This window comes from Lissotriton helveticus, chromosome 4_1 (genome assembly GCF_964261635.1).
Source record: "Lissotriton helveticus chromosome 4_1, aLisHel1.1, whole genome shotgun sequence".
Taxonomy (NCBI): Eukaryota; Metazoa; Chordata; class Amphibia; order Caudata; family Salamandridae; genus Lissotriton; species Lissotriton helveticus.
In genome coordinates, this window is record NC_136063.1 from 506,270,892 (window position 1) to 506,284,060 (window position 13,169).

The window sequence follows — 13,169 nt, forward strand, 5'->3', positions numbered from 1 at the left end:
ATCTAATGAAGGATATTTTTTACATGACAAAAGTTGTGTTGTGGTGTACAGGAAGTTATTTAAGTGGAGGTGGAATAGACGATGCACCTATTGAGGCTAAAATCTTTGGAAGCAAAATTGTCCAGTCAGTATTGAGCGAAACTCATTATGTTAGTTTGTTATAAAGTATGCTCATCATATCTGAGGCTATAGAAGAAACATTGGGTTGGAATGCTTTCTGGAACAAGAATAACAAACTAGGTTTTCCAAATCTTATGTCAGAAGTGAACAAGGCACAGGGTGCACTTCATTCAAAAGACATAATGAAAAGCCAGGCAATCCTTAATACACTAAGTTCGAAATCAGAAAACCTGAGAACCAAATTTGTAAAGATTGTCAAAGAATATAAAGAAAACTCAGAACTTTGCAAGTACTTCAAAAATGTTTTACACATGACAGCTCTAGCTCTGATAGCACTAGAGAAAAACCTGGTACATGCTGATCAGGAGCTGCACTTGGAGACTGTGGAGTCACTGATTACTGTGTTTTGTGTAATTCAATTGCATAAACTACCTGAGATATGCGTCCTGGTATTTGAAAAAGAGCGAAGAAGCTAGAGGTGGAAAAACCATATTTCTACATCCAAAGACATTGTGTGGTGAAAGACAGAGAGGGAAGGTTCAATGCTATGGCTTCAAATATGAAACTGGAACAGACAATCCAGAGATCACAGAAAATCTCCAAGGGACTTCTTGGTCAGATACATAAAAGTGAATATGTTGCTCAAAGGCAGCTAGTTTACCATGAAGTTAATTCTATTTGCAATGTTTTCAGAGAGATGACACATTGAAAATGAATGGACCACTTTGAAACTGCTCCTCACCAAGAAATTGTGGGAAAGAGAGAGGAACATTTTAATAAACATGTTGACAGCCTTCTTCATTTCATGAAGTAGCAAGGAAACTCCTTTGAAATGACTGAGCCTGTGCAATAGGTTCTGAACTGGGATGGTGCAGTGAGCTAAAAAACGGTGTTGGATCTAGCCCTGATCTCTTGACTGGGTGAGAGTATTCTGCTTAATTCAGAAACTCTGTCCATCACCACCCCTTGTTGTTAAATATTTTGAGCCTGTGCGACTACACAATTTCATAAACAAACAATATGTGGATAACAATAGAAAAGCATATCTACTAGATGTTCTGGAACATAGATCGAAACTATACAGAGAACGGAAGCAGGAAAGATTTGTATTGAAAGATAAAAATCTGTTTGACATAATCACTAAAGCTAATCTTCCACCCCTTAATTGTCATAGTAAGAGTTGTGTCCAACCAGCCACTCCAAACAGGTAACAAAAAACTACTTTTGCAAGCACATAGAGAGATGGGTGTAGCAAAGAAAGGGGTGAATTTGTCAAGGACAATCCACCACATGATCTTCCTCTAACAAGCACATTATTTGATGGAGATGCTGCAATCAAACCAGTAAAGCAGAAACTAGTACAAGAGCTCGAAAAAACCTTTGACCTGAAGAATGTCACAATTGCTATTGGTGAAGATTTCAGCCATGCAAAACTTCGGAGAGGTCGTTAAGACTGTGCTACAGATATCAAAATCAGTGCGCACCCTGTAAGAACTGCACATTGTCTTTGACAGTTATCTTGAACTATGTGTCAAAGAATTTGAAATAACAGACGAATGTCTGCAAGTGGAACAATTGACCTTGCCTGCACCAGAAACTCAACAACAATACCTGTGCAACTTGATAAATTCTGGTCATCTATATGGAACAAGATAAACCTGGAGATGTTAATTAGCCAAAACATTGCTGATGCTTCAGTGAACACTGAATTTGCAATTATTGCAAGTGGAATGATTGTCAATGAGGAGTTGGTGCCTGCAGAGAATATTTAAAAGGTACAAGCCATAATGTGAAAGAACTTAACAGTGAATTGGAGGAAGTTGGCCTTCGAGTTCTGCCACATGTTGAGTGGGCTGTTTGAAATGGTTCCAATCAAGTCATTGTACTGTCAAGTGACACAGATGTTATTTTTGAGCTACCTACATTTGTTGCAATGTTTATAGGTCAATGATTTTCAGAGTTATGGATACATTATGGAACAGGCAAGAAAAAACAAGTACTCCTGCTTTATATTCTGTACAAGAAACTTAACCCAGAGATGCCCAGTGTACTTATCAATGCACATATTCCTAACGATGAGGAAAATATTGGCAACATTGGAACAAAGCTCGGAGCTTTAACTGCTGAATTTGTAAAGTTTCTAAAAGGATTTGCTATGACAGAAGAATGTGACTTTAAAGATATAGAAAAATAACTTGTGCAAAGTGTGGAAAGCAAGTTCTGACTGTCACATATTTGACAATCTTACAGCGAGTTCAAGAGATCAGTCACGGGAAATGACCTTCCACCAACATCATATTCTGTGCATGGACACATTAAAAGAGCATTCTACTTGATCATAATGTAGTAGCAAGCCTCAGCCAGGCCTACCAGTGCAAGTGATTTGCCCTTCTCTACACAGAGTCCCTAGACCAATAGCAAGAAGTTGGCACAGAAACTGGAATAGAAAAGACAAAGTTTATTAAACCTCATGAGGTGGAACTACATTCACACAACACCCTTTGGTAGAGTATGAGGTAGCACACAGACTGGAAGGAGCTTGGTCCTTTTATACCCACACAGGGGCTCAAATGAAGGCGGTACAAGGTACAGAATGCTGGTTTCAAATACATATAAGGTCCTACAGAGAGTGTGTTAGCAACAAATGGGAGGGACTGACAGTTAGCTAATTCTGGTTGACACGTCTTTACAGTTACAAGTAGGGGACAGCAGTATGCTCAACTGAGCATGTGCGAAGCAGAGGAGACTAAATATATCTTGTCTCTAGGCAGATTTCAAGGGCAGTTGACAGGAAGGTAGGACAGATCACATGGAGAGCACATGGCAAACAAAATGGCCAATAGAAATACAAAATGGAGTCCGTAAACGGACAACATAGTCTCTAAATACAAGTTGTCTTCTGCTAATGCTTAACCTAATGATTGCTAAATTACAACAATAAGATGTGCAAATGTTTTGGATGATGGATATATAGATATGTAAATTTGGTTGGGAAGATATTGATGGCGTGCTAAAACCTCCAAATTTTCTAAAGCCTCTACCCACAGAACTTATATGTTCATGTAATTGCAAAACATGTGTACAAAAAGATATCCCAGTCAATATGCTCTTCTCAAATGTTCAACATTCTGCAAATGTACCACAAGCGATTGCTGAAACGAATAAATGAAGTGAACTAGGAAAATGTGTCTAAATAAGGAGTGATAAAAAATTTGTTTTTCATATTTAAATCGTAAACATTGTTTGATGTATACATAAAAGGATCGAAACCCATAGTTATTTGTTTCATCTCAATATTAGGGGTGGGTGAAGAATTCTACTCCTCCGGCTGACTTAGAGTTTTGTCCACTCCTCGCTCCGCGTGGAGCACTGAGCTCCAAACAACTATGCGAAGTGACACAGAGCGTAGTTAGTTCTCTCGAGCAGCTCGCTGGTATTAAGTTGGTAGGTGCTCATGAGAAAAAATTGAGAACTAGACCTCCTTCCTGTAAGATTTCTCAATGGGGGCAGATGCGGCAGGTCATGACCGCTCAAGTTGAGAAATCTTCCACTCGCGTTGAGGAAGCTACCGCAAGAGTAGAATATCTATTTGAGCATTTCCAGCACTTCGTGGACTCCTGCGGAGTAAATCTCTGTGAACTCCACCCAGGCCAATTAAACGGTTTTTCCTCTATTATAGCCACCACTTTGTAAAATGTCAGCAGGGTTGCTCTGAGGAGTTTTATTCTGCTTCTATAAGACTACTTGACCCCCAAATCCCATATTTTGACACCAAATTGAAGTGTATATGTCTCATAGTTCCTGAAATATTACATCATCACTGCAACATATCCACCATTTTTAAAAATGTCATCGAGATAAATGTGGCCTGAAGCAGCAATGTCTACCCAAGCTAATTTGCTTTTCTAATGATCTAAAAACACAAATCAAAAATGACAATCTCTGGACAACAATTAGTTTACAGAGGCATATCAGGAGGCCGGGATTACCACCAACCATTCCATTGTTTTCACAATTCTTTTCTCTCAGGGGTCTAATAGGTAGAAATCTTATTGAAGCTCCTCTCTGTGCATTGTGTGATCTTGGAGATCTGTCCTGGAAGACTACTTGGATAGACTTGTTTGAGCGAATTAGTAATTTTAGAAAATGTTCACTTCTGTAAACATAAACCTTAGGTTTGAGAAAACTGGGGAACAACAATGTAGCAAGCTGCCGGATAAATTGGTGCATGCATCCCAGTTGAATGTAACAAATGGGGTGCCTTGAGAACTGCAAACCTATACAAAAACCTGAAGGAGGTTTAAATTTAACTACACAACCTGGAAAGATTTTCTGTCTTTTACAATGCACTGCATTCTTGCAATGGCAAGCAAATGAAAGTCCATCACTCCATGTATAGTACGAGAGTCAGAATTATTATTATTATTATTATTATTATTATTATTATTAAAGAGTTTTATATAGCGCCTGGTTACCCTTGGGCATCCCAGCGCTAATCCAGAAGAAGACACTGCCACTGTAAACACAAGAACTAGACAGTAAATAAATGAGTTTTTAAAAGCTTACGGAAGCGAAGGAGACTCGTTTCCGCGCGTAAGTACAGAGGCAGAGAGTTCCATAGCATGGCCACATTTACAGAAAATCTTCTCCCCCCAGTTCTTGCCTTCTTCACCCTCGCAACCTGTAGCAAATGTTGATGGTCCGAGCGAAGGGAACGAGAGGCCTTATACGGCTGAACCATATCCCCCAGGATAGGTGGACCATTCCCCTGCAAGATTTTATGGGCCACACAGAGCGACTTGAATTTCACCCTGTCTCTGACAGGGAGCCAGTGTAGCGCCTTCAATGCAGGGCGAGCAGATTGACACCTTGGAAGGCCCGTCAGGAGCCTGGCGGCCGCATTCTGCACTTGTTGCAGTTTGTTCAGGGTAGATTCTGGAGCACCCAAGAACAGCGCGTTGCTGAAGTCCAACCGCGAGATGATAAGCCCCTGAATAAGTAACCTCCTGGAAGCCACTGGAAGGAGGGGTAAGATCTTCCGGGCTGATCGAAGCAGGCCAAAACACACGCCAGCAGTCTTTTTAGCATGTGTTTTAAAAGAAAGGTCCTGCTCGAGCCACACCCCCAGGCTCTTGATCTCCTGCTTGGGGGTGGGTGCTGGTCCCAAACAGATAGGCCAGCTGCTGGGAGATAAAGATGGAAAGGAATTCCCCAGCAGCATCAATTCCGTTTTGGAGCCGTTAAGCTTGAGGGCTGAGCTGCACATCCACGTGAAGATCTTATCCAGACACGTGTGCAGCCGGTCGGGATGGTGAGCCGACTGGGAAAGGCCTACCACCAACTGGGTATCATCAGCATAGCTGATGATCTTAATACCCAGAGGCCGTACCACACTCTCCAGGGGTGCCATATAGACGTTGAATAAGGTAGGGCTCAACGATGAGCCCTGTGGCACACCACACTGGAGAGGTAACGGAGATGATTTCTCGTGGCCTTCCCACACCTCAAACGACCGGCCTTCCAAAAACGAAGCGAACCACTTGAGGGCCATCCCGGAGACCCCCACCCCCGACAACCGTTGGAGAAGCACCTGATGGTCTACGGTATCAAAAGCAGCACTAAGGTCCAGGAGGATCACTGCCACCGATCCCCCTGAATCCAGAATGCTTCTCGCATTCTCCACAACTGCCAGCAGGGCAGTATCGGTCCCCTGACCAGGGCGGAAGCCCGTCTGGGAATCGCCCAAAAGGGAGTTGGCCTCCAAGAAGCCCGATAGGCACCTATTCACCAGCTTCTCCGCCACCTTACTGATGCCGGGGAGCAGGGATATAGGCCTAAAGTTGGTAAGATCTGCTGAGTCCAGATTAGGCTTCTTTAAAAGAGCCTTAACAACCGCTCCTTTCCAACCAGCGGGTACCACACCCTGGGAGAGAGACAGGTTTATAAGGTCCATCACTGGGCCGCCGATGGTGTGGGCTACCTGCTTCAGGTATTTCATAGGAGCAGGATCTTTTGGAGAACCACTTTTCATGGTTGACATGACTGTCAGAACTTCCTCCACAGTGACAGGACCAAAAGAGACCAACTCTGCTGTTCGCACACTGGACTGAGGGCTCGCGCTGCCACCAGAGGAAGCATCCTCAGATGACTGGGGGAGAGATGCAAGGATGTTATCAATTTTGGTTTTAAAGAAAGTGGCCAGTTCTGAGCATTTCTCACGGGGGTCCTCGTGAATGACCAGAGGTTCGGGAGTTTTCAGGAGTTCTTTAATGACCCTGAATGATTCTTTCGAGGAGTTGGCCGCCATGCCTATTCTCTCCTCAAAGAATCCAGATTTTGCTACCCGAATAGCAGACTTGTAGGTACTAAGAGCAGGATGATGTTCATAAGGGCAAATTTATGATTTATTGGTGTGTAAGCCCCCTACTGCAGAATTTTAAGGATGATTGGTCAATGCATAAGGAGAACTCCAGGAAAGAGTGTGTCATAATAGAGAGGAAATCATCCATCAAGACTTAATACAAAGAAAAATAATGATGGGTACGAATGTAAATTCTGCTATTACGCAAAACTAGATCATAGTGAATTCACAGACCACGTGGACAAGTAACATTTAAATGTCATCCTTAGCTCATTATGCATTTGTCAGAGTGTGATTTCACAATGAAGAATATGATTGCCTGTCTGACCATAGTGTATGGTATAACTTCAAGTTTTAGTTGATGAAACAATAATCAGAATATTCTATCACAATGTCCATGGGAAGCTATAACAGAACTGCAGCATTACAAATAATGAAGATGACAAAAGCATGCCCACTGAAATATCAATAAGTAAAACATCCATTACGAAAATGGTTAAAACTAAACAGGAAGTCAAAAAGTGATTTAAGAAACATGAAGACCGTGGATGTGAAACAGTAGTGAGCATGTCCTTGGTTTATACCCATAAGCAATAACCTTTCTGTCTGTATGAATGGAACCAAGGTGGATTTGCTCATGTGATACCTTTAGTTCAGCTGCCAATAAATATAAACCTTCTTCCCAAAATCCATATACCTTTCAAAGGTTCGAAACTCCAATCTGCACTAGATTCAAATATAACTCTATATAACTCTAACTCCTCCAATAAATTCCCGTATCCCTTACCCAGTAGACTTGTCATGATTGACTGCAGCCTCCAAACATCTAGAGAAGCTTATCAAAATACGGTTTGCACACAACATCTAAAGCATGGAATAAGTTGGCCCCATGTGGTGGTGGAAGAAGAAAGATGTTCAACAACATGATCTAGCATGTGCCCCAGAAGTTCTTTGTGCTTCCAATCAACTGATATCTACAACAACAAATGTTTTGTATCCCTCGCGCAGACTGTTTTGCCTTGCAGATTCTTAGCCAGACAGCCATAGGTTTCACAAACATCACAAATAGATCATCCATTGCTTGCTCTCCTTTCACCTTCACTGTTACAGGTGAAGGTGATCAAAACCAGCAGCGCTCCATCCAAACCAAGGACGTTCCACCAGTGGTCACATGGCCATACACAACTAGAAGACACATTACTCCAACTCAGTCACATATTTATGAATCACCACAGACAGATCAAGAAAATGAAGACTCCCCATTCACACCCCACAACACACCCATGAGTAGCACAAGAGTAGAAACACCACGACATGAAAGAAAGAAGACCAAGGAACACATAGCTGCACTGAGGACATAGGTTTCTTACAAGTTCCTTTCCAGATAATACATTATTAAACATGGCAGGCCTTTGCAAGGGGGATTTTAAAAAGTGGCTCAATTATTACAGGTAAAGAAGCCAGAAAGGAATTGTTAACATCTCAAGTGAATCAGCAGCAAATGAACAAATGGATATTACTTCATGATCTCTATGCACATGCAACTTATTTCCAGAGCTATCACCCCAGGGTCTGTATTACAGAGAGTGCCCTGATGGTGCAACAGGCATTTGAACCCACTTTGCGCACCCCCGGTCCACGTTGGTGTTACAGAAGGGGCTACAGAGGCTTGTGCGGCCCCTTCTGTAATACCAATAGCACTGATGCACATAAGGCACCAGCGCTATTTGCAGGGGGTATTCCCTCCTTCGCATGGGGGCATGCCCCAATCAAATGAGGGAATCCCTTTGCCTCTGCGCCCGTGCCTTATTACAAACGCGGAAGCATGGGCAAAGAAGCTGTCAGGAAGCGCTCTATCACTGCACCCCCTGAGAGCAGCCCTCTGCAGGGGTTAAAGGGGGTCCTATGGACCCCAGACATCCCCTTTAAAAAAAATTCACTCTGGAATAGGGTTGCTGTAACCATAAGTCCATAAGTCCTAAGTTTGAAAAACCTGATGCACAACTATGTAGCAAGCTGCCTGATAAATTGGTGCCTGCATTACAGTTGAATGTAACAATTGGGGGGCTGTTCGAGTGCTTTCAGAACTGCACATCTATACAAAAAATTAAAGGAAGTTTAAATTTAAAGATTTTGGGCCCGATTTACAAAGGTAAACTGGGACGAAAGTCTAACTTTATGACTTTCGGTATTCTCAAAAGGCATTTATGTGTAGTAAAGTTAGACTTTTGTTTCAGTTAAACCTAAGTTTGGTCTTAAGTTTAACTGAGACCAAAACTGAGACAAAAGTCTAACTTTACTACTTGTAAATTCCCTTTGTGAATATCGAAAGTTGTAAAGTTAGACTTTTCTCTCAGTTTGAGTCTCAGTTAAACGTAAGACCAAAACTTAAGTTTAACTGAGACAACAGTCTAACTTTACTATTCTTAAATGCCCTCTGTGAATACCGAAAGTTGTAAAGTTAGACTTTCATCTCAGTTTGCTTTTGGGAATCGGGCCCTTTCTGTTTTTTACAACACATTGCATTCTTGCAATGTCAAGCAAATGAAAGTCCATCACTCCATATATAGTACAAGATTTGGAGATAGTTGAGCAGAATGATTTTCATGAGGGAGAAGTTATGATTAATTGGTGTGTATGCCAGGCACTGCAAGATTTTAAGGATGACTGGTCAATACAGAATGAGAACCCCAGGGAAGCATGTGTCATGATAGAGAGGAAACCATCCATCAAGATTTAATACAAGGAATAAAAAGGATGAATGTAAATACTGCTATTGCTCAAAACTAGATCATACATACAATATGGACAAGTAATATTCAAATTTCATCCTTAACGCATTATACATTTGTGCAGTGTGATTTCACAATGAAGAAATATGACTGTAGGTCTGACCACAGGACATAGCTCCACTCAGTAGTGAATAACTTCAAGTTTTAGTTGATGAAACATAATAATCAGACTATTCTATCACAGTCCATGGAGGGCTGTAACAGGACTGCTGATTTGGCAAATAGCTGCATGACGAACAATGAAGATGACAAAGTGTGTCTGCTGGGATCTCAATAGGTAAGCAAATGCAAGGAAATGATGGACGGAGCGGTGAAACTTTTTAGACACTCACCCCCAGTCACAGATCTGGGTTGAATCCATCATTATTCTTTAGCTCACCTCGCCACCCCAGTTCAGACACAGCAGTATCCAAATCAGTCTTGACCATATGCCTCTTGGGAACAGTCCAACCTGAATTGTCAAGCCATGTCTTCCCTGGACCAGAAATAAGCATCCTGGGACTGGTTTTGGGCTAAAAGCCCTCATCAGTCAGGCTAGCTCGAATCCAGTGGCAAAGTGAGCAAGGGACCCACGTCTGGGCATACCCTGCCAACTTAGGGTGAACAAATCAAACACAAGGAGATGATTGATGGAGCGCTGAAACTTTTCACTAACCCCCAGTCACAGATCTTTGTTGAATCCATCATCATTTTTTAGCTGACTTTGCCACTACAGTTCAGACACAGCTATATGTAAATCAGTCTTGACCCTGTGCCTCATGGGAAAAGTCCAGCCTGAATTGCCAAGCCATGTCTTCCCTGGACCAACAACAAGCATCCTGGGGCTTGTTTCAGACTAACAGCCCTCATCAGCCAGGTTAGCTTGAATCCAGTGGCAAAGTGAGCAAGGGACCCGAGTCTGGGCGTACCCTGCCAACTTAGAGCGAACAAAGCATAGACAAGGACATAATGGATGGAGCGCTGAAACTTTTCATATACTCACCCCCAGTCACAGATCTGAGTTGAATCCATCATCATTCTTTAGCTCACTTCGCCAAAGATTCGCATATGCGTTGACATGAGAATGCCAAACATAGCAATCGAAAGGGAAAGACACCTAGGGCCTCACCTCAATGACAAGATCAGCTGTCTCACTGGCGCATGCAGATTTTCAAAGCTAGATCTGTGCAATGGATACCATCAACTGGAGCTTGATCTGCAATCACGGTACATCACAACATTCTCCACCCACATGGGTCTTTTTTCGCTACGAGTGACTCAGCTTTGGAATATCATCAGCAGCAGAGATATTTCAAGAGATCATAAGGCAAGCAATAAGACCGGTAAAGAACAGCTTGAATCGAAATTTGCCTAGCATAGTAACGGTAAGTTTCAATTCTATTTAGGACACGGAGGCGAGGATTATACTTTTCTCTCTTCGCTGTTTATTTAACAAAAACCACATGGCAGCCAGAAAACCAAATATTTGTAAAGAATATGTTATATACCCCAACACTGGGATAAACATATCAAAAAACATCCTAACACATGGGATAAACTACAACTCCCATCAGTCCATAAACATAGTCCTTCCACAGTGTCCATAGCGTTAAGGTAAGGCGTCCATCTTGTGATCCCTTCCTCTTTCTTTGTACGAGTCACGCCAAATCAACCACGGTCCTGTTTAGCCTCATTACCTAGTAGGGAGAAACAACAACAGCGTCAGCGTTGTAAATCCCCGTGGGTCGGTCAGACCAACTCAAGAATAATACATAGGCAGAGACATTAGAAGCAAGTACACTCAAAGTAAGCTGTTTACTTACACCAGTATGGGGAGGGATCTCCGCAGGAATGTGGGTGGGATAATCCTCGCCTCCGGTCCTTAATAGAATAGAAACTTACCCTTACTAGGCTAGGCAAATTTCGATTCTATGTCAGGACCGGAGGCTTCAGATTATGCTTGTTTAAAGCTGACTGACCACCAAACTCGCAATATCCACCACTGGCTTAAAATAAAACAGTTTGAATGTGGAATCCGAGGACCAATCCGCAGCACGCATCAGGTCCTCCAAACGCGCTTCCAAGGAGAAAGCCTTCGAGGCCATGGCACCTCTGGCCGAATGAGCTCCCACTGTTTGGTATCAATGCCAGCCTCTTGCAGCACCCACCGCACCCGACGGGCTATGGTGGGAGAGGACACCGCTTTATGCGGTTTTCGCAGTGCAATCAGGAGCTGCTGTTCGCCCGGAGGGCGAAGTTCCAACGTAACATCTTCGTATGTTTTCAAGCACTGAACGACGCAAAAATTGGGAACGTCCACGAAAGCCGGGTAAGATATAAATCTTGTAGCGGACTTCGTACGACGACCCATCGTGAAGGTAACCCCATCCGGGGAAAACACTCTCGCCGATATATCCAAAGCACTTACATCAGATACTCTGCAACACGACACCAGGCACAAGAGCATGGCCAATTTCGCCGATAGTGCTTTCAGAGAAAGATATCAGTTCTGTTGCCAGGAAAGGAAAAGATTCAGAACCACATTAATGTCCCAAAGGACGGAATATCTCGGCTCCGGGGGTAAAGAAAGACGTACTCCCCGAAGGAGTCCGCAAACCAAGGGATGTTCCCCCACCGGAGCCCCGTCTATCGGTTCATGCGCCGCCGAAATCGCCGAGCGTATGGCATTAATGGTCCGGTAAGCCAAACCACTCGCTGCCAGTTCCGCCAGGAAATTCAGGACGTGAACGACGCCTGCGACCAGGGGATCCAAGTCCCGTCAAAGACACCAACGAACCCACCTGGACCATCCCGATCGGTACCTCTTCGTGGTACTGCTAACCCATGCTTTAGACAAAAAGGACTCAGACGAGCCCGAAAGGCCTGGGAGCGACCAGCGTCTCCGGAAAGCCTCCATGCCATGAGGCGGAGAGAATCCTGCATTATCAGGTGATGCGGATCCCCGTCTGGATTGAGAAGAAGATGAGGGAGCCGGGGGAGTAGGATTGGAGAATCCCAAGAAAGTTCCAGAAGAACTGGAAACCAAACTTGTGACCTCCACCATGGCGTCACCATCACCACTTCCGCTTGCTGGCAGCGAAGATGGGCCGCCGATCTCACCACCATCGAAAACGGAGGGAAGGCATAAGGCCGTTCCCGACTCCAGTCTTGGAGGAACGCATCCGTGGCCTCCGCTAGAGGATACGGTCTCCAACTGAAGAACCTCGGTAACTGGAAGTCGAGGCGAGACGCAAACAGATCCACCGAGAACGGGCCCCATATGGTCTCCAGCCAATGGAACACCCGTGCGTCCAGTTTCCATAGACTCGAGTCCCGCAGGTACCTCGAGTGCCAGTCTGCCACCTGATTGGCCCGACCCGGTAGGTACTCTGCCGTCACTGAGACCTGGTGGGCGAGGCAGTAATCCCAGAAATCTCTCGCCAAATTCGCCAGGGGCCTGGACCGAGGACCGCCCAGGTGGTTGACATAGCGCACCGCCGAGATGTTGTCCATTCTTAAAAGGACGCACGACGTCGCCGAGTCCTTGGTCCAACAACGGACCATGAAAGAACCTGCGAGGAGCTCCGGACAATTGATATGGAGTTGCTGCTCCTCTGATGACCAACCTCCGCCTGTGGAGAAATCGCCGCAACGGGCGCCCCTACCAGATCTGCTGGCGTCCGACTCTATTATTAAGTCCGGAACCGACCCGAAAATAGCCCGGCCGTTCCAGCCCTCCATATGGGAGAGCCACCAGGACATCTCCTCCTTTACCTCGTCGGACAACGGAACCAACTGGTCGTAAGACAGGCCCTTTCGGAGATGATATGCCTTGAGGCGCTGAAGGGCCCGATAATGAAGCGGACCCGGAAAGATCGCCTGGATGGAGGAAGAGAGAAGACCCACTACCCTGGCGA

General features: G+C 44.2%; 2 pseudogenes; both read left to right on the forward strand.

The window, feature by feature from the left end:
* Nucleotides 1-4,482: 4,482 nt before the first annotated feature.
* On the forward strand, nt 4,483-7,408 carry LOC144828017 (zinc fingers and homeoboxes protein 2-like; annotated as a pseudogene).
* Nucleotides 7,409-7,467: 59 nt separating this feature from the next.
* On the forward strand, nt 7,468-8,008 carry LOC144828018 (zinc fingers and homeoboxes protein 2-like; annotated as a pseudogene).
* Nucleotides 8,009-13,169: the final 5,161 nt, after the last annotated feature.